The sequence below is a fragment of the Schistocerca serialis genome, chromosome 1 (assembly GCF_023864345.2).
Source record: "Schistocerca serialis cubense isolate TAMUIC-IGC-003099 chromosome 1, iqSchSeri2.2, whole genome shotgun sequence".
NCBI lineage: Eukaryota > Metazoa > Arthropoda > Insecta > Orthoptera > Acrididae > Schistocerca > Schistocerca serialis.
Window position 1 is genome coordinate 202,943,110 of NC_064638.1, and position 20,017 is coordinate 202,963,126.

General features: G+C 38.7%; 1 protein-coding gene across 1 annotated transcript in view; it reads right to left on the reverse strand.

The window, feature by feature from the left end:
• LOC126459299 (piwi-like protein Siwi) overlaps positions 1 to 20,017 on the reverse strand; it is a 270,625-nt gene that overhangs the window by 121,634 nt on the left and 128,974 nt on the right. The gene's annotated exons all lie outside the window — the stretch shown is intronic.

A 20,017-nucleotide genomic window follows, 5' to 3' on the forward strand; every position in this document is an offset into this window, starting at 1 on the left:
ATGTGGAGGTTATCGAAGTAGTGAGATGTTGGCTCTGATGTCCACCAGTAGAGTGGTACCATAGGGGTATACAGGACCTCTATGTTGTAAAGTTGTCCTCACTGTACTGGATATGAATGGATAAATAAATAAAAAAAATTTATAAGAGATGAGGGGAACAGTAGTTTGGATTTCATGTGGAATGGTCAATGCTATCAAGTAACAACAAAGAAGTATGACTAGTTTGCAGATGTAGGTAAAATATGAATTTGGAAGTTCTTCCTCAAATTGCAGGGCAACAGTGAGTGATCAGTTGGTTTATTCAGAGGGAGCATGTAATTGCACATGAAATCGGTGGATGATTCGGAATTCTCATAGTCAATCAGTAGCATCATTTGGTAGGCTAAATTATTACCTGAACAATTATTAAGGCTGCTGTGAAATTTTATATGTGATAGTGTCTTTTGGAAAATGTATACTGCAATGAAACACTTCTTAACTACTAAAATGAGTAGGAAATGTATTACTCATAAACTAATTTGCAGTTATGCTCTTCAGTCTGAAGATTGGTTTTATGCAGCTCACCATGTTAAGTCTGTCTTCTGCAGGTCTCTTCATCTCTGCATAACTAGTGCACATACATTTATCTGAACCTGCTCACTGTATTCTAGCCATAGCCTCCCTCTATAATTTTTACCTGCCACACTTCCTTCCATTATCAAACCGATGATTCCTTGGAGCTCCAGAATATGTGCTATCAACCGATCCTTTATTTTACACCGGTTGTGACACAAATTTCTTTTTTCTTAGCACTGCATTTAAAAACGTTCTGTTTTCTTTTTGTCTGAACTGCTCATTGTCCACATTTCACTTCTGTGCAAGGCAATGTTCCATCAAATACCACAAAGCCTTCCTGACACTTCAATTTACATTCAATATCAACAAAATACTCTTTTTTCCTTGCTGTTACCAGTTTGCATACCATACTGCTCCCATCATCAGTTACTTTGCTGCGCAAATTGCAAGACTCATCCACTACTTATAGTGCTTCCTTTCTCAATCTAATCCTCTCCAAATTTCAAAACTAATCCACTTCTTACATTGTCTCATTTTTCAATCTCATTCTATCACCATCACCTGATTTAACCTGACTACACTCCACTACTATGCCTTTGTCTCTCCTACCTACATTTTTTTTTTTTTTTTTTTTTTTTTAATTAGAGAAGTTATAGATAACTTTGTTGTTGTTGTTGTGGTCTTCAGTCCTGAGACTGGTTTTATGCAGCTCTCCATGCTACTCTATCCTGTGCAATCTTCTTCATCTCCCAGTACCTACTGCAGCCTACATCCTTCTGAATCTGCTTCGTGTACTCATCTCTTGGTCTCCCTCTACGATTTTTACCCTCCACGCTGCCCTCCAATGCTAAATTTGTGATCCCTTGATGCCTCAAAACATGTCCTACCAACCGATCCCTTCTTCTAGTCAAGTTGTGCCACAAACTTCTCTTCTCCCCAATCCTATTCAATACCTCCTCATTAGTTATGTGATCTACTCACCTTATCTTCAGCATTCTTCTGTAGCACCACATTTCGAAAGCTTCTATTTCCTTCTTGTCCAAACTAGTTATCGTCCATGTTTCACTTCCATACATGGCTACACTCCATACAAATACTTTCAGAAACGACTTCCTGACACTTAAATCTATACTCGATGTTAACAAATTTCTCTTCTTCAGAAACGATTTCCTTGCCATTGCCAGTCTACATTTTATATCCTCTCTACTTCGACCATCATCAGTTATTTTACTCCCTAAATAGCAAAACTCCTTTACTACTTTAAGTGTCTCATTTCCTAATCTAATTCCCTCAGCATCACCCAATTTAATTTGACTACATTCCATTATCCTCGTTTTGCTTTTGTTGATGTTCATCTTGTATCCTCCTTTCAAGACACTGTCCATTCCATTCAACTGCTCTTCCACGTCCTTTGCTGTCTCTGACAGCATTACAATGTCATCGGCAAACCTCAAAGTTTTTACTTCTTCTCCATGAATTTTAATACCTACTCTGAATTTTTCTTTTGTTTCCTTTACTGCTTGCTCAATATACAGATTGAATAACATCAGGCAGAGGCTACAACCCTATCTCACTCCTTTCCCAACCACTGCTTCCCTTTCATATCCCTCAACTCTTATAACTGCCATCTGGTTTCTGTACAAATTGTAAATTGCCTTTCGCTCCCTGTATTTTACCCCTGCCACCTTCAGAATTTGAAAGAGAGTATTCCAGTTAACATTGTCAAAAGCTTTCTCTAAGTCTACAAATGCTAGAAACGTAGGTTTGCCTTTTCTTAATCTTTCTTCTAAGATAAGTCGTAAGGTTAGTATTGCCTCACGTGTTCCAACATTTCTACGGAATCCAAACTGATCTTCCCTGAGGTCTGCTTCTACCAGTTTTTCCATTCGTCTGTAAAGAATTCGCGTTAGTATTTTGCAGCTGTGACTTATTAAACTGATAGTTCAGTAATTTTCACATCTGTCAACACCTGCTTTCTTTGGGATTGGAATTATTATATTCTTCTTGAAGTCTGAGGGCATTTCGCCTGTCTCATACATCTTGCTCACCAGATGGTAGAGTTTTGTCATGACTGGCTCTCCCAAGGCCATCAGTAGTTCTAATGGAATGTTGTCTACTCCCGGGACCTTGTTTCGACTCAGGTCTTTCAGTGCTCTGTCAAACTCTTCATGCAGTATCTTATCTCCCATTTCGACTTCGCCTACATCCTCTTCCATTTCCATAATATTGTCCTCAAGTACATCGCCCTTGTATAAACCCTCTATATACTCCTTCCACCTTTCTGCCTTCCCTTCTTTGCTTAGAACTGGGTTGCCATCTGAGCTCTTGATTTTCATACAAGTGGTTCTCTTCTCTCCAAAGGTCTCTTTAATTTTCCTGTAGGCAGTATCTATCTTACCCCTAGTGAGACAAGCCTCTATATCCTTACATTTGTCCTCTAGCCATCCCTGCTTAGCCATTTTGCACTTCCTGTCGATCTCATTTTTGAGACGTTCATATTCCTTTTTGCCTGCTTCATTCACTGCATTTTTATATTTTCTTCTTTCATCAATTAAATTCAATATTTCTTCTGTTACCCAAGGATTTCTATTAGCCCTCGCCTTTTTACCTACTTGATCGTCTGCTGCCTTCACTACTTCATCCCTCAGAGCTACCCATTCTTCTTCTACTGTATTTCTTTCCCCCATTCCTGTCAATTGTTCCCTTATGCTCTCCCTGAAACTCTGTACAACCTCTGGCTCTTTCAGTTTATCCAGGTCCCATCTCCTTAAATTCCCACCTTTTTGCAGTTTCTTCAGTTTCAATCTGCAGTTCATAACCAATAGATTGTGCTCAGAATCCACATTTGCCCCTGGAAATGTCTTACAATTTAAAACCTGGTTCCTAAATCTCTGTCTTACCATTATGTAATCTATCTGATACCTTTTAGTATCTCCAGGATTCTTCCAGGTATACAACCTTCTTTTATGATTCTTGAACCAAGTGTTAGCTATGATTAAGTTATGCTCTGTGCAAAATTCTACAAGGCGGCTTCCTCTTTCATTTCTTCCCCCCAATCCATATTCACCTACTATGTTTCCTTCTCTCCCTTTTCCTACTGACGAATTCCAGTCACCCATGACTACTAAATTTTCGTCTCCCTTCACTACCTGAATAATTTCTTTTATCTCGTCATACATGTCTTCATCATCTGCAGAGCTAGTTGGCACATAAGCTTGTACTACTGTAGTAGGCATGGGCTTTGTGTCTATCTTGGCCACAATAATGCATTCACTATGCTGTTTGTAGTAGCTAACCTGCACTCCTATTTTTTTTATTCATTATTAAACCTACTTCTGCATTACCACTATTTGATTTTGTATTAATAACCCTGTAATCACCTGACCAAAAGTCTTGTTCCTCCTGCCACCGAACTTCACTAATCCCCACTATATCTAACTTTAACCTATCCATTTCTCTTTTTAAATTTTCTAACCTACCTGCCCGATTAAGGGATCTGACATTCCACGCTCCGATCCGTAGAACGCCAGTTTTCTTTCTCCTGATAATGACGTCCCCTTGAGTAGTCCCCGCCCGGGGATCCGAATGGGGGACTATTTTACCTCCGGAATATTTTACCCAAGAGGACACCATCATCATTTAATCATACAGTAAAGCTGCATGTCCTCGGGAAAAATTACGGCTGTAGTTTCCCCTTGCTTTCAGCCGTTCACAGTACCAGCACAGCAAGGCCGTTTTGGTTAATGTTACAAGGCCAGATCAGTCAATCATCCAGATTGTTGCCCCTGCAACTACTGAAAAGGCTGCTGCCCCTCTTCAGGAACCACATGTTTGTCTGGCCTCTCAACAGATACCCCTCCGTTGTGGTTGCACCTACGGTACGGCCATCTGTATTGCTGAGGCACGCAAGCCTCCCCACCGACGGCAAGGTCCATGGTTCATGGGGGGATAGATAACTTATCACTTCATAAACTTTACCCCTGCAATCTTCAGAATTTCAAGGAGTGTATTTCAATCAAAAATGACTTCTATAAATCTACAAATACTATAAATGTAGGTTTGCCTTTCTTCAGTCCACCTTCTAGGATAAGTTATAGGGCCAGTACTGAATCAAGTGTTCCTTCAACACTCTGGAACCCAAACCCATCTTCCCCTACATAATCAGCTTCTACAACTTTTTTTCCATTTTTCTGCAAATAACTCACGTCATTATCTCGCAATGATGCAACCATAACTTATTTAACTCATAGTTTGCTAACATGTCAACAAAAATAATAGTTTTCTAAATATATAATTGAATGCATAAAAAATCTACTCATCAAGTGGTGACAGGAGGACACATGTATAAAAGTTAAGGAAAAGTGCAAGCTTTTGGAGGTAAGGCTTCTTCTTCTTCCAGAAGGGTTGAAGGAGCAGGTAGAAGGAAGGAGGAAAATGACTGGTGAGGAAATACGGAGAGTTACAGGACGGTCACCCAGAACTGGATGGGTTGATAGGAAAGACTAACTGTTGGGGACAGCACTGGGGAAAAATAGACAGGTCAGAAAATAAAATATATAGAAAACTAAAAGGGAGTTAAGAAAGGAATGCTGATTCTGAAGAAATTAATGTAAATTAGGACCAGGCAGGTAGAGAGAGCCAAGGACATGTTTTAATACCAGTTCCACACCGCACATGAGGTAATACAGGCAATGAGGTCATGATTGTGAAGTTGTAGAGCATTCTCTCCAACAAAATATTGCATGGTGCCAGTATATACCCTCTGCCTATATCCACTGACCCAAACATGGCAGTATGTATGCTCTGTCTATGTTCCAGATTATAGTGGAGCAGCACAACAGGGCAGAGCAGAGCAGTTGCTGCAGTGCAGCCCTGTGTCCAGGTATAGCTGGGCCAGGGAGGAGCGCAGCAACTAGCAGGCCCGTGTGACTAGCACACTATCCAAGCCAGTTGATTGCAATCTTTCTCAAAGGACTTTAAAGAAACTACTTGGTAAAAAAAAATTGTTCTCACACATCATAGCTTTATTCGTCAGCTTTGTGATGAACTACATATCATTTCCTTAAACATCATAGTTACTGTGATATTTCAAAATTAAGTAAGCTACTGCAAAAAAGTTGAATATTTAACAATTAAAAATACAGGTCAATATGAGTCTGCATCTGGTGCACATTATGCCTTATGTTATTATATACCAAATGAAGTTAACAAATTGAATTATTTTTCAAACTTAAGATGGGATCTATAACCCATTCTATTCTCAAGGAAATGGAGTGTATGTAGTGCACTTCATTCCACTTTTGCACCCAAATGATGAAGTGAGAATCAAATATTCAGAACACCATTGTAGCACAAATGGTTGGAGACACCAAAACAAGATTTTGGCAAATGATAACATGCAATGAGGAGAGTATGCTGCTGCATGGTAAATATGCGTGGCTCCCCTATCTAGTGTGATACAGAAGTAACTACAGATTTTTCCAATGGCATAATGTAATTTTTAACGGTCACCATCAGCTGGTGAAATGAGAATTGTTACAGGTTCCTAGAAACAAGAAGATTTTGAGACATGCCTCTGACATTCGCAATAGGATTCACAAGCACTGTAAAAATTGTGGAGTCAACAACCAAAGTGTATGTGCCTTCTGAAGATGATTATTTATGAAACATGCAGAACTTTCCAAACATGGTAAGTGATACTGACGAAAAAGGCATTCATTTAAAATGACCAGAAAATGTGGTACAATGTTCTATAGTTATAAGCATTTTCAATCAATCATAGTACAAGCAGTGGTGATACCCAAGGGAAATTTATTATAATAGATTTTGTGGACTATGAGACAGAAAGCAGTAGTGGTAGATTTCATTCTTCTAGTGTATTTAACTTGATACAAGAAGGGGAGCTTAATATACCTCCAGACTTCCCACAACCAAAGACATCAGTTGTACAGGCTTTTGTATTAATTGCGATGAGGCTCATCCATTGTTGACGTGTTTTATCAAGTCTTATCTTCAATGGGTTTTAGATCCAGGGAAAGAATATTTCAACAAACACCTTTCCAGATGATGACAATTATTTTGATGTGTTTTTGGAATAATAAGCACTAAATGGCTCATATTTCTTGACGATATTGTGGGAAGCACATCTGTTCTGCACAATACTGTCACTGACCTAGAAGGAACCCTCAGAGTCAATGAGCAACATATACAATAGATTCAGTATCCAAAGCAAGGCACTTATCAGACAGGCCAAAACTTTAACAGATCTTTAGAAGATGCAGTCCAAATGAAAGACAGTTTCGCAAACTTTTCTCACATAACAAAACATGAATTTCACATCTTTGTTGGTTGTGCTATTTCAATCTTATTGTTTAAATACAGCAAAAGAAATAAGATATTAAGGAAATGTACTCTGTACTTGTAGTCTTGTAATTCTGCTCCAGTCTTATCACATAACTTGTCCAACATGAATCAGTTGTGACGATTCTTTTCTCACTGGTCCCGTAATGTTGCTGCTACCTGCAGCAACAGCCGAACACAGCCAGCATTGTCCGATTACAGCCGGAGTCACTCGAACAATCTGGTCATTGCTCTCAGAAACAAACCTGATTGATTCCCTCATTGCCAATCTGTTCTTCACTGCTCTCCTTGCACTAGCACTATAAACACATGCATTGAGCTGTATTGGTTTGCTTAGCCAGCACTGCTCTGCTTGACGTGTTGCACTGCTCTGCTTGGTATGCTGTTCCAACCCATTATAATCGTAGTCTACACCCACTCATTCTAACTGATGACTTGGTTGTAGTCATATCAATGTAGAAGGCTGAACAGCGTTTACATAACAGCTGGTACACAAACAGCCTAACATTTTGCCCACCACACCACTAATAGCTTTTCATCACCTACGCCCCTCCCCCAATCTCTCAAATATCCTGGTCAGACTCTATGCTCCTTCTACACCCATTTCCCTACCCTGCAGTTTACTGTAAGATTTGCCCTCAGCACCGTCCTACCACCACCTATACCAGCCTGTAATTGGAAAAAACAAATGCTATCAAATGTACAGCCACTATGAAATGACACGTCATGTACACTTTCTACTTTTGATACAACTACCACCAAGATCTCAGTTAGGATGAATGGGCATAAAAAGAGAGTTTACACTGGCAACACATATACCCTATTACAAAGCATGCTTTACAACATGACAGTCATGACCTCGGTCCCTGTTTCATACAGATTCACCTGGATTCTCCCCCGACAACATTTTTTCAAAACTCCACAGGTGGGACCTGGCATTGCAACATGTCCTTGGTTCTCACCACTCACCTGGCCTGAATTTACATAAATTTGTTTGGTCTCAGCATTTCTCCTCAATAACTATTCCTTTCTTCAACAATCAGTCTTTCCTTGTCACTCCACCTGATATGTCTCCCCTTACCTGGGGTTCTGGGCAACTTTTCTGTAACTCTCCTTATGTCCTAAATCTCGCCAGTCCTTTTCCTTCATCCCTCTTCATGCCAGTTCAACTCTTCAGCCAGAAGAAGGAGCCACTGGCTTGGAAAGCTTGCAAATTCACATAACTTTCATATATTTTTTTCTCCTGCTGCCACTTGGTGAGTACGTTTCTTTATCTACACAATTATATTGTAGCTTGGTAATATTCACATGTCAGCACCATTCCATTTTGAAAGAGGAATTACTAAATTTTTCTTTTTTTCCATTATTACTGGCTATCCCATTGATCTCAGTACTTCCAAGGGAATTTTGTTTGGTGCAGGGGTCTTATTTTGACTTAGATCTTTCAGGGCTCGTCTCAAAAGATCTTATCTACCATCTTATCTTCACTTATTTCCTCTTCTCATTTTATAAAAGTGTCTTCAAGATTTTGCTCCTCGTGTAGACCCTCTACCTGTCGATCTTTCCTTCTTTGCTTAGTAGAGGCTTGCCATCATAGTCTTTAATACTCATGCAGATGCTTCTCTTTCCTAGAAAGGTTTCACTAATTTTTCTATTGGCTGTATCCATATTTTTTTTAGTGATGCATGCTGCATCATTGTTCGTAACTGTACAGTTCACAACACACCCGCAAAACACGGATGGGTCTTGCTCGATTACTTGTGCTCCCACTTTACTGCTTGTAATAACTTGCATATAATCAATGGCCTTATAAACTGGTGGCTGAGAAAGCCTGATGCTCTTCCTACAGGGTGGCATCTCCATTTCCTGTCCAATGCTGTTGCATGTGTAGCTGCACGATGACCGACGGTGTCTTTCCAGATTCATTGCTTATGTAGTCTTGTGACAGCCTTCAGTCTTATTAGCTTCCACCTAGACTGGATGCAGAATAAAATCATGCATGACTCTAAGTAAAACTAGAGTCGTGCAAGCACCACACCCAAAGTGATGTTAGCGCAGTACTGCACATGCGCAGATCAGGCGCTGAAACTCACAGAGATGCAAAGAGATGCCTCACACAGAGCACATCCCAAGGTCCCCCTGAGAGCTACAACACCCAGAACAATCACTTCTCGGCTTTTGGCAAGATCAATGTGTGCGGCCCCCCCCCCCCCCCCCCCCCCCCTCCAATATCACATCCTTGAATTTCTAGTTTAAGCATTCTTGCTTTGCCAAATTCCCTCTTCCTTTCAATCTCAGGTTTTAGATTTTTGTATTTCCTTTTGTCTGCTTCATCTGGTGTTTGTACTTTTATTTTCTCCTTTTTTCAATTAGCTTCAATGATTTCTACTGGATCTTGTCTTTTTTACTATTTGACCCTTTGCTTCCTTCACTATTTCATCTCTCAAAGCCAGCATTTAGTTTGCTATTACCTACTGCTCCATTTGAAACTTTCAAAAATATCTGCTTTTTTTTTTTTTTTTTTTTTTTTTTTTTTTTTTTTTTTTTTTTTTTTTTTAATTTATCTGGATACAATGTTCTTATTTTGCTATCTTTCCGCAATTTCTCCTGTTTGCATCTGCTGTTCACAACCACTAAATTATGGTCAAAAACCACATCTGCCCTTGGAAATGTTTTTTGGTCTAAAATATGGTTTCAAAAGCTGTTTTTACTATTATATAATTTATCAGAAATCTTCCAATATCTTCTGGTATCTTCCACATACACAACCTTCTCTCAGCATTTTTACACCAAGTATTAGCAATGATTAAGTTGCACTTTCTGCAATATTTAACCAGGAGGCTCCTTTCATTCGTTTTCCTCAGTCCATGTTCAGCTACTATTTTTCCTTCCCCTCCTTTTCTTACTATCGAAGTTCAAGTTTCCCCTCACATCTCTTCATATATTCTTCCAATCTCTTCATCATCTGTGGAGCTAGCAGTCATATGAACTTGTACTGCTGTGATAAATGTTGGATTCATGCCTATCTTGGCAAATACAATGCATTCAATATGCTGCTTGTAGTAGCTTACCTGGATTCCTACATTCTTATTCGTTATGAGGCTTCCTTCTGCATTAACCCTATTTCATTCTGTCTAGACTGGCCTAGTCAGACATGCCAAGGGTGCATAGTCTGACTTTGCTGAAAGTCTGTGTTGTATGCAGAATTTAGGCAATGTTCCTCGTAAAATACTGGTCTAAAAGCAAACAAAACACAATTTTAAATTCCATTTGCGACTGTCTGCACAATCAGAGACATGATGGAACATACTAGGAATTTTTGAAAAAAGAATATAGGGAAATCAGTATCTGGAAGTGTCACACAAAGAACCCTACACTGTATGCTGGCTGGCACAATGCCTACCATGGAAAGAACATAGTCACCTTAGTAGCACAGCAATATAAGATAGCAGAGCAGGCACAACAAAAGTTTGCACGAACTGAAGCACAGTAGAAACAACTGGAGACAGGAGGAAAGACTTGCGGAGGAAGCGAGAATAAACAAAATTACCACCAGGAACATACGTGAGATAATTACGGTTCATTTAATTGCAGAAAATATTATGGAACAATGTGGAATGATATGAGTGGGTGCAGGGGAGATCAATCAAATGTTTACAGGCTTGTGTAAAATGTGACAGAGGTGAAGAGACGTGATTACATAGACAAATATTATACAATGGAAGAAGAGGCAGAAGACGATGGTTTGAATCTCAACGACAAAGTGATGGAATGTAGTGTAGGTCAGCACGAAGAATTAGTTGTGTCCACTAAAGAATCAGTAAATTCTATGAACAGTGGTTAATATAGTGTGTTTAATGTGTGTGTCATTGTGTTGTATGTGTAGTGACATTGAAAATTAGATTGCCAGTTTTATGATCAGTGAAAACGTTTTATTATTTGGCACCACGACACAAGTATAGTTCTGGAAACTGTTGCAGTGTCAGAACGTTGTTCTTTGCTCCTACTGCTTCATGTGGTCTGTGCCACACTCAAACCCTACTTTCAGCTTTTACCAACAGAAATCAGGACTCATCTGATCAGGTCACAGTTTTCCTGTTATCTTGGGTCCAACCAATATGTCCATGAGCGCAGGAGAGGCACTGAAGGTGATGTGCTATTAGCAAAGGTACTAACGTCAGACATCTGCTGCCATAGCCCATCAATGCCAAATTTCACAGCGCTGTTCTAACAGATACGTTCATTGTACGTTCCACATGGATTTCTATGGTTGTATTATGCAGTAATGCTTGTCTGTTAGCACTGATGACTCTATACAAAATCTGCTACTCTCGTTCATTAAGTAAAAACTGTTGGCACTGTGTTGTCCGTGGTAAGAGGTAATAATGCCTGAAATTTGGCATTCTTGGCACACTCTTGACACTGTGGATCTCAGAATACTGAGTTCCCTAACGAATGCTTAAATGAGATGTCCCATGCATATAGCTCCAGCTGCCATTCCCTGTTGTAAGTCTGTTAATTCCTTCCATGCAGCTATAATCACGTCAGACACCTTTTTCACATAAAGAGCTGAGTACAAATGACAGCTTCACCAACGCACTGCCCTTTTATATCTTGTGTACCTTGTTTATGTGCAGATCACAATCCCATGACTTTTGTCACCTCACCTTAGTGAATGTCCTTTAATGGTTCAATGTACTACATTAAAGTTAATCATCCTGACCATAGAACATTTTTTGGATGTCCAAACTAATGGTTATTTGAACTACATTACATTTGATGAACTTATGAAATATATTTGAAGTACGTAGAAGTCATACATCATTGGGGTATTCAGAAGTATTTTTGTGACATTGAGCTGAAGACAGCAATGTATTATTTACATGACGACAATCTTGCAACTTCACTGTTTTTGCACAACCTGAGGCCACTGCATCTGTTTATTTATCTGCACATGCCTTTCCAATAGTGTAGTATGATCTTAGTCATAAAAAAAACTGATGATACGGGTGAGCACTATGGTAGATGGATGTAAGTGGAATACATTAAGTAGCTTTGTGGCATAATTTAGTAGATACTAAGAAAATCTGTGCAATATGATATTTTTGTTGATGCCTTGTCTATGGTATGTCCAGACTGATTCTATTTTGTGTCATACATCTATGTACCATGAATAAAAACTGAAATGTAACAGATTGCTTCAACACAGTAATGTTCAATTTATTGGGCTTTTGATGGATGATGAATGCAATAACTGTTCAAATGGCAAAATATATGTTTTGTATGATACAATTGTAACTGAATGAGTTTCAGATTTTTTCCTTTACTTGTACTGTGAAACCTTGCTGCCTGCCAAATTTCATGATTATAGGTCAGTGGGAAGCACCTTATGTGTTTTGATGAGAGAGTATTCAAGAACGAAAATAGGTGACATAAAGGACCATATCTTTTGATTCAAGAGACTTAGCAGCTTAAAATTTTTAGATCTCCAAGTGACTTTAATAGGACCCATAAATTTGAAATATCTACATATTCCCGAGAAAAAGATTTCTTAAACATTTGGACAGACAGACAGATGGACAACAAAGCAATCCTATAAGGGTTCTGTTTTGACAGACTGAGGCACAGAATACTAAAAATGAATATTTAAATAACAAACTCCCAAAAAACAGAATGTATAGTAAGTAACTGTATAAAAATGTAATTTAAAAAGAGCTCTGTAGTTGGAATTACACCATCCTACGATGGACGATACACATAACTTAAAAATCAAACATTGGAAATTCCAGGCTGGAATAACAACAAAATGAAAAAGACAATCTCTATTCACCTCACAGAAGAAGTGCGAGTCACAGACAAGCACAGTGAAAAAGACAGGTGATCTTCCATGCTTTTTCTCTCCAGTCACTTACACCTCCCACACACCCATTGTCTGGCCAGAAAGGAACACACCTCTCATGATTTGGTCCATCCAGGACTGGAAAAAATTAATCAAATTCTCCACTAGGGTTTCAACTACCTCTCATCACGCTCAGAAATCAGGAATATCCTACCCACTATCCTCCACGTTTTCATAAGATATGAGTTTGGAAGTTTTACATGGAGTGGTCGGGCAACAGTGAGTTATTAATAGGTTTATTTTCAGTACAGTGGTGTTCCATTATCAGACAAACCTACACAATATCCTTGCCCATCCCCCTCCATCCAATCCCTTGCCTCATATTTCTTATCCCTGCACTATACCTAGATGCAAGACCTGTCCTATACATCAATGTTGTATGTTGTTGATTATGCGGTGTCTCACATCCTACTGAAGGCTAATTAAAGCAAAGGTTGTCACCCACGACTGACCATTTTTCATTAATGACAACCTACCCACTTCACTATCAGACAGTACTGAGTTTAGCATGTTCTCTGCTATTGTATATGAGAGCAGATGTGAGATGTGAAGTCAGCAACACATAACACTAAAACTAGCACTCATGATGGAAATATATTGGATCCAATGGCAACAAATAAACCTGATGTCTTTAAAGATGTCCACATTGAAACTGAATCAGTGACCATGATGTTGTGGCAACGATGATTACCAAAGTATAAAGGCGAACTAAAACAAGCAGAAAGATACATATATTCAGTAAACTAGATAAAAAATCAGTAATGTCATATTTATACTTGACCATGCACTGGATAGATATGTAGCCAGTAGAACAGTTCACAATGGGAGGGAACCTCCCTGGTATACAGTCACTGTATAGAAGCTTCTAAAGAAACAGAGATTACTGCATAGTAGGTGTAAAACAAAGTGTAGGGCTATAGATAGAGAGATGCTGAATGCAACCATGTTTGGCTGTCAAGAGAGCAATGTGTGATGCCTTCAATGACTACCATAGCAGAATATTGTCAAATGATGTTTCACAAAATCTGATAGTACCTAAAGGCTGTTAGTGGCACCAAAGTTAGTACAAAGTCACTAGCAAATAAGACAGGAACTGAAATTGAGCTGAAATGCTTAACTCTGTTTTCAAATGTTCCTTTGCAAAGGAAAACCCAGGAGAATTACCAAATTTAATCCTTGTACCACTGAATAGATGAATAAAGTAAGAATTAGTGTCAGCGGTGTTGAAAAACAGCTGAAATTGTTGAAAGCAAACAAAGCTCCATGCCCCAATTGAGACCCTGTTAGATTCTATACTGAATTAGGTCCTCTTCTAACTATAGTCTGTCGTAGGTCTCTTGAACAAAAAACTGTACCTAGTTCTTGAAAAAAGGCACACGTCACATCCATCTACAGGAAGGGTAATAAAAGTGATCCACAAAACTACTGTCCAATATCCCTGACATTGATTTGTTGCAGAATTTAGAACATATCCCGAGTTCGAACATAATGAGGTATCTTGAATAGAATGACCACCTCAGTGCAAAGCTGCATGAATTTCAAAAACATCAACCATGTGAAACCCAACATGCACTTCTCTCACATGACATACTGAAAGTTTCGGATCAAGGCAACCGTGTAGGTGCAGTGTTTCTTGATTTCTGAAAAGCATATGACTAAGTAACACACCTACGCTTATTGTCAAAAGTATGATCATATGGGGTATCAAGTGAATTTGTGACCAGATTGAGGACCTTTTGTTAGGAAGGACACAGCATGTTATCTTGTATGGAGAGTCATCGTCAGATGCAGAAGCAACTTCGGCTGTACCCCAGGGAAGTGTGTTGGCACCCTCACTGTTCATGTTGAACGGTAATGACTTGCACAGACAATATTAATAGTAAAATCAGGGTTTTTGCTGATGATACAGTTTTCTATAATGTACTATTTGTGAGAAGCTGCTTGAATATGCAGTAAGATGTTGAGCGTTACGGAGATGCTGAACAAGCTCCAGTGGCGGACACTTCAAGAAAGGCGTTACGCAATACGGAGAGGTTTATTATCGAAATTACGAGAGAGCACATTCCAGGAAGAGATGGGCAACATATTACTACCGCCCACATATATCTCGCGTAATGATCACAACGAAAAGATCCGAGAAATTAGAGCAAATACGGAGACTTACAAGCAGTCGTTCTTCCCACACACAATTCGTGAATGGAACAGGGAAGGGGGGATCAGATAGTGGTACAATAAGTACCCTCCGCCACACACCGTAAGGTGGCTCGCGGAGTATAGATGTAGATGTAGATGTAGATAAGATTTCAACGTGGCACAGTGATAGGCGACTTGCTCTAAATGTTAAGAAATGAAAAATCTTGCATGTCACAAAATGAAAACACATATTATCCTATGATTATAATATTAATGAGTCACTGCTGGAATCAGACAATTCATACGAACACCTTGCTTTAACACTTTGTAGGGATACAAAATGGAATGATCACATAAGTTCAGTCATTGTTAAAGCAGGTGGAAGAAACTTGGGGAAGTGCAGTCAGTCTACAAAAGAGATTGTTTACATATTATTTGTGTGACCCATCATAGAATACTGCTCAAGTTTGTGGGACTCATATCAGACAGTACTAACAGGGGATATTCAACATATACACAGAAGGGCAGCACGGATGGTCACAAGTTTGTTTAATCTGTGTGAGAGTGTCACAGAGATACTGAAGGAAATGAACTGGAAAATTCTTGAAGATAGGCATAAACTATCATGACAAAGTCTGTTAACAAAGTTTCATGAACAAGCTTTGAATGATTACTCTAGGGATATACTATAACCTCCCACCTATTGCTCACACAGGGATCGTGAGGGTAAGATTATAATAATTGCTGTATGCATAGAGGCATTCAAACAATCATTCCTGCCATGCTCCATATGTGAATGGAACAGGAAGAAACCCTAATGACTGGTACAGTACACCTCACGGTGGTTTGCAGAGTATAGATATAGATGCAGACTGAAAGCTTTGGATCGAGGCAGGCAGGTTGATGCAGTATTTCTTGATTGCAAAAAGCATTTGACTCAGTACCACACTACACTTACTGTTAAAACTATCATCATATGGAGTATCAAGTGAAATATGTGACTGGATTGAGGATTTTTTGGTAGGGAGAATGCAGCATGTTATCCTGGATGGAGAGTTATCGTCAAATGTAGAAGTAAATTCAGATGTTCCCCATGGAAGTGTGTTGGGATCTTTACTGTTCATGTTGTATATTAATGACCTTGCAGACAATATTAATAGTAATGTCAGACTATTTGTGAATGATGCAGTTACCTATAATGACATACTATCTACGAGAAGCTGTATAAATATTCAGTCAGATCTTGATATGATTTCACAATGATGCAGATACTGGCAACTTGCTCTAAATGTTCAGCAATGAAAAATTGTGTACTTCACAAAATGAAAAAAAAAAAAGTAGTATCCTATGACTGCTGAAATTGTAACTCATACAAGTACCTGGGAGTAACATTTTGCAGGGATATGGAACAGAATTATCACATAGCCTCATTGTGGGTAATGCAGCTGGTAAACTTTGGTTTATTGGTAGAATACTGGGGAAGTGCAATCAGTCTACGAAGGAGGTTGTTCACAAATCACCTGTGTGACCATTTCTAGAATATTGCTCAAGTGTGTGGGACCTGTACACAATAGGACTGATAGGGAATATTGAATCTACACAGAGAAGGCAGAATGAATGGTTACAGGTTTGTTTGATCTGTAGGAAATGTCACAGAAACACTGAAGTAACTGAACTGGAAGACTCTTAAAGATAGACAAACTATCCTGGGAAAGTCTATTAACTAAGTTTCAAGAACCAGCTCTAAATGATGACTCTAGGAACATATTGCAATCCATGCATGTCACTCACATAGGGTAATGAGGATAAGATTAGAACAATTATCATGCACACAGAGGGATTCAGACAAACGTTCTTCCTGCACTCCATACGTGAATGGACAGGAAAAAACCCTGGTGTACCCTCTGCCATATACCTCACAGTGGTTTGCAGATGTAGGTGTAGAAAGTTATACACTATCTTGTGATTTGGTTGACTGTGCTACTTCCCTCAGCCACTACATTGTCTTCCTGCAGTGCACAATTAATAGATTTTGAACCACTTTTGCACACAGGAAGTCAGAATTTACTTAAGGTCAAATTAAATAAAATAATAGTTTCAGTATTCTAGATAATGGGGATTTTTGACACAAGTACAAAAGGGACAACTGTCCAGAGAGTAGAAAACACTGGAGGTTCAAGAAACAAAAAGGAAAGAAAATTTAAAATGAAACAAGAAGAGAAGAACATAAGTAAATGATAATATGCCTATTTAAATGAAACTATTCATAAACATGTTTCAGCGTATATGAGAAGATACAGTGAAAATTTTATTAGAGTAACACTTGGAAACAACACAAAAGTGAAGAAAACAAAAATTATGCTGGGTAGAAATGAAATTTCATCAAATATCAGAAGACAAAGATTTTATGCTACAGATGGGTAATACACGCACTCCATGATTTTTTTTAAGTTCAAGAGATTGATAAGAAAAACAAACTCTTATTAATAGAACAAGTGAAATTCTCAGAGTAATGCTAGATGAGGTCTGTACAGCCATTTAAGGTATGAAAAATACAACATAACAAGAGAGAATGTCTCAGCTGAAATGATTAAATCTGGAGTAACACAACAGGAACTTGCAAAATTGTTTACAAAATATTTGTGAAAAAAGAATGCTTTCTGCGTATTTTATTTCATATTCTAGGCCAAAACATGTTGTTGTTGAAGATCTGTGTAATATAAGATGTGATCTACACAGAACACTGAACTGAAAAAGGTACAATTTGATTGCAGACCAGTGTTTAAAATTTATATGCTTTGATGATAAGAAGGAGACAGAAAAAAGGGATGGAAAACACTCCTTACCTCTCAGTCTCCTATCTGTAGCTTCAAAGATATCCACAGAAATTATCACTCACTGAGCACAAAAGAGCACTGAGGTTTAACCTATAACATAAAATGGCTTCCAGCGTGGATATAGCACAATGGGCCACTTGTAAACTAAGGACATAATTATACTTGGAGCAAAAGGTTCTGATCATCATTTTGTCTGGGATTCAGAGATTTTAAGAAAACTTTGAATTAAGCTTCCACAAAATGTACACTAAAAGCACTTGAGAACTAAGCACTGATTGAACCCTCATTAATACACTGACAGGAAAAAAACCACAACACCAAAAAAATAATTAATGCAGAGTAAAGAAATTTTGGTAATACGTATGTCTAGGTAACATATGTATGTGATTAATATTGCAGTATCACAGATTAATGTAAGTACAAAATAATCCATTTAAAATTTGAAATTGTGGTACATTAACTACCAGTGTAACCACCAGAATGTCAGATGCAAACATGCATTGTGTAGTATAGGTGTCGGATGTACATTTGTGGAAGTAAGTTCCATATCTGTTGTACTTGGTCAATCAATACGGGGTCAGTTAATGCTGGTTGTGGATGATGCTAGAATTGTTCCCCTACGATGTCTAATATGTGCTTGATTGCAGACAGATCAGGTGATCAAGCAACTCAAGGCAACAAGTCAATACACTATAGAATGGGTCAGGTTATAACAGTGCTATGTGGGCGAGTGTTATCATATTGGAAAACAAACCCTGGAATCCTGTTCACGAATGGCAGCACAACATTTTGAATCACCTGATTGACATAAAAATTTTTAGGCAGGGTGTGTGAGACAACCAACGAAGTGTTCTTGCTGTCATACGAAATCATACTGCAGACCCTAATTGCAGGTGTAGGTCTCGTGCATCTAGCACACAGAAAAACTGGTTGCAGGCTCTCAACTGGTGTCCTCCTAACCAACACATGACCACTGCTGCCACTGAGGCAGAATCAGCTTTCATCAGAAAACACAACAGACCTCCACCTCAAACCTCCAATGAGCTCTCACTTGGCCCCACTGAAGTTGCAAATGTCGGTGGTTTGGGCTCAGTGGAATGAACGCTACAGAGTGTCTGGCTCACAGTTGTTCTTGAAGTAAACAGTTTGTAACAGTTTGTTGTGTCACTGTGGTCCCAACTGATGTTCAAATTGCTGCTCTGCTGCAGATTCAGTATGACACATGAGACATGTGCCAAACATGATGGTCTTGCCTCTCAGTAGTGCCACGTTGCTGTCTGAAGCCTGGTCCTCTTGTGACTATGAATTCTCGTAATCACTGCTGCCAGCTATCATGTACAGTGGCTACATTCCTGCCAAGTCTTCCTGCAATATCACAGAAGGAACATCCAGCTTCTCATAGGCCTATTACATGACCTCACTCAAACTCAGTATGATGTTGATAACAGTGTGTTTGACACCCTAAAGGCATTCTTGACTAACAACAACATCCAATCTCTAAGGTAACTAATGCTCACAACTGTTACATCATTTATTTGAATCAAACCAGATTTGTATCCCCATTGTGCCGCTAATAGGACCACTCTTAAAGGACTGGCTCAAAACTTAAATAGACATCATCTTTCAGATTTAGAAACACGCCTGTCAACTTTTCTTTATGTTGCACAACTCCTTTGTAGTGTTGCAGTTTTTTCCCCATCAGTGTATATGGAAGAAAATGGACATCAGTGCTTTCATTATACTTCATTTAGACTGGTGGAAAATTCAAAATTTGGAAAGGAGTCAGGATGGAGACTCATTTTGCCCAAAATTATTCTCAGCTGCCTCACACAAAGGCTTCAGATCCATAAATTGGAGAAGAAGAATGGATTCCCGTTACAGGAATATGCCAAAACCACCTTCAGTTTGCTGATGATTTCTTCTGATTGCCTCTAGTACAATAAACAACTAATGGGAATATATAATGGATCCAGTTTGACAACACCCACAAAAATCAATTACAGTATGACAAAATATGTAATAAAACCACCGAAAATAAACTGGCTCAAATTAGCATTGACTATTTATATGATAACTATTATAGAACTTATGGTTACCCAGTGAGCAGATGAGACATTCACCTAGGGAACTACTAACAGAGACAGGAAAACAAGCAACTGGATTGATGAACAGAGTGGATAGGAAATATAACTTTGACTGTAATGCAAATGAAGTGGACATAGCTGTACATATT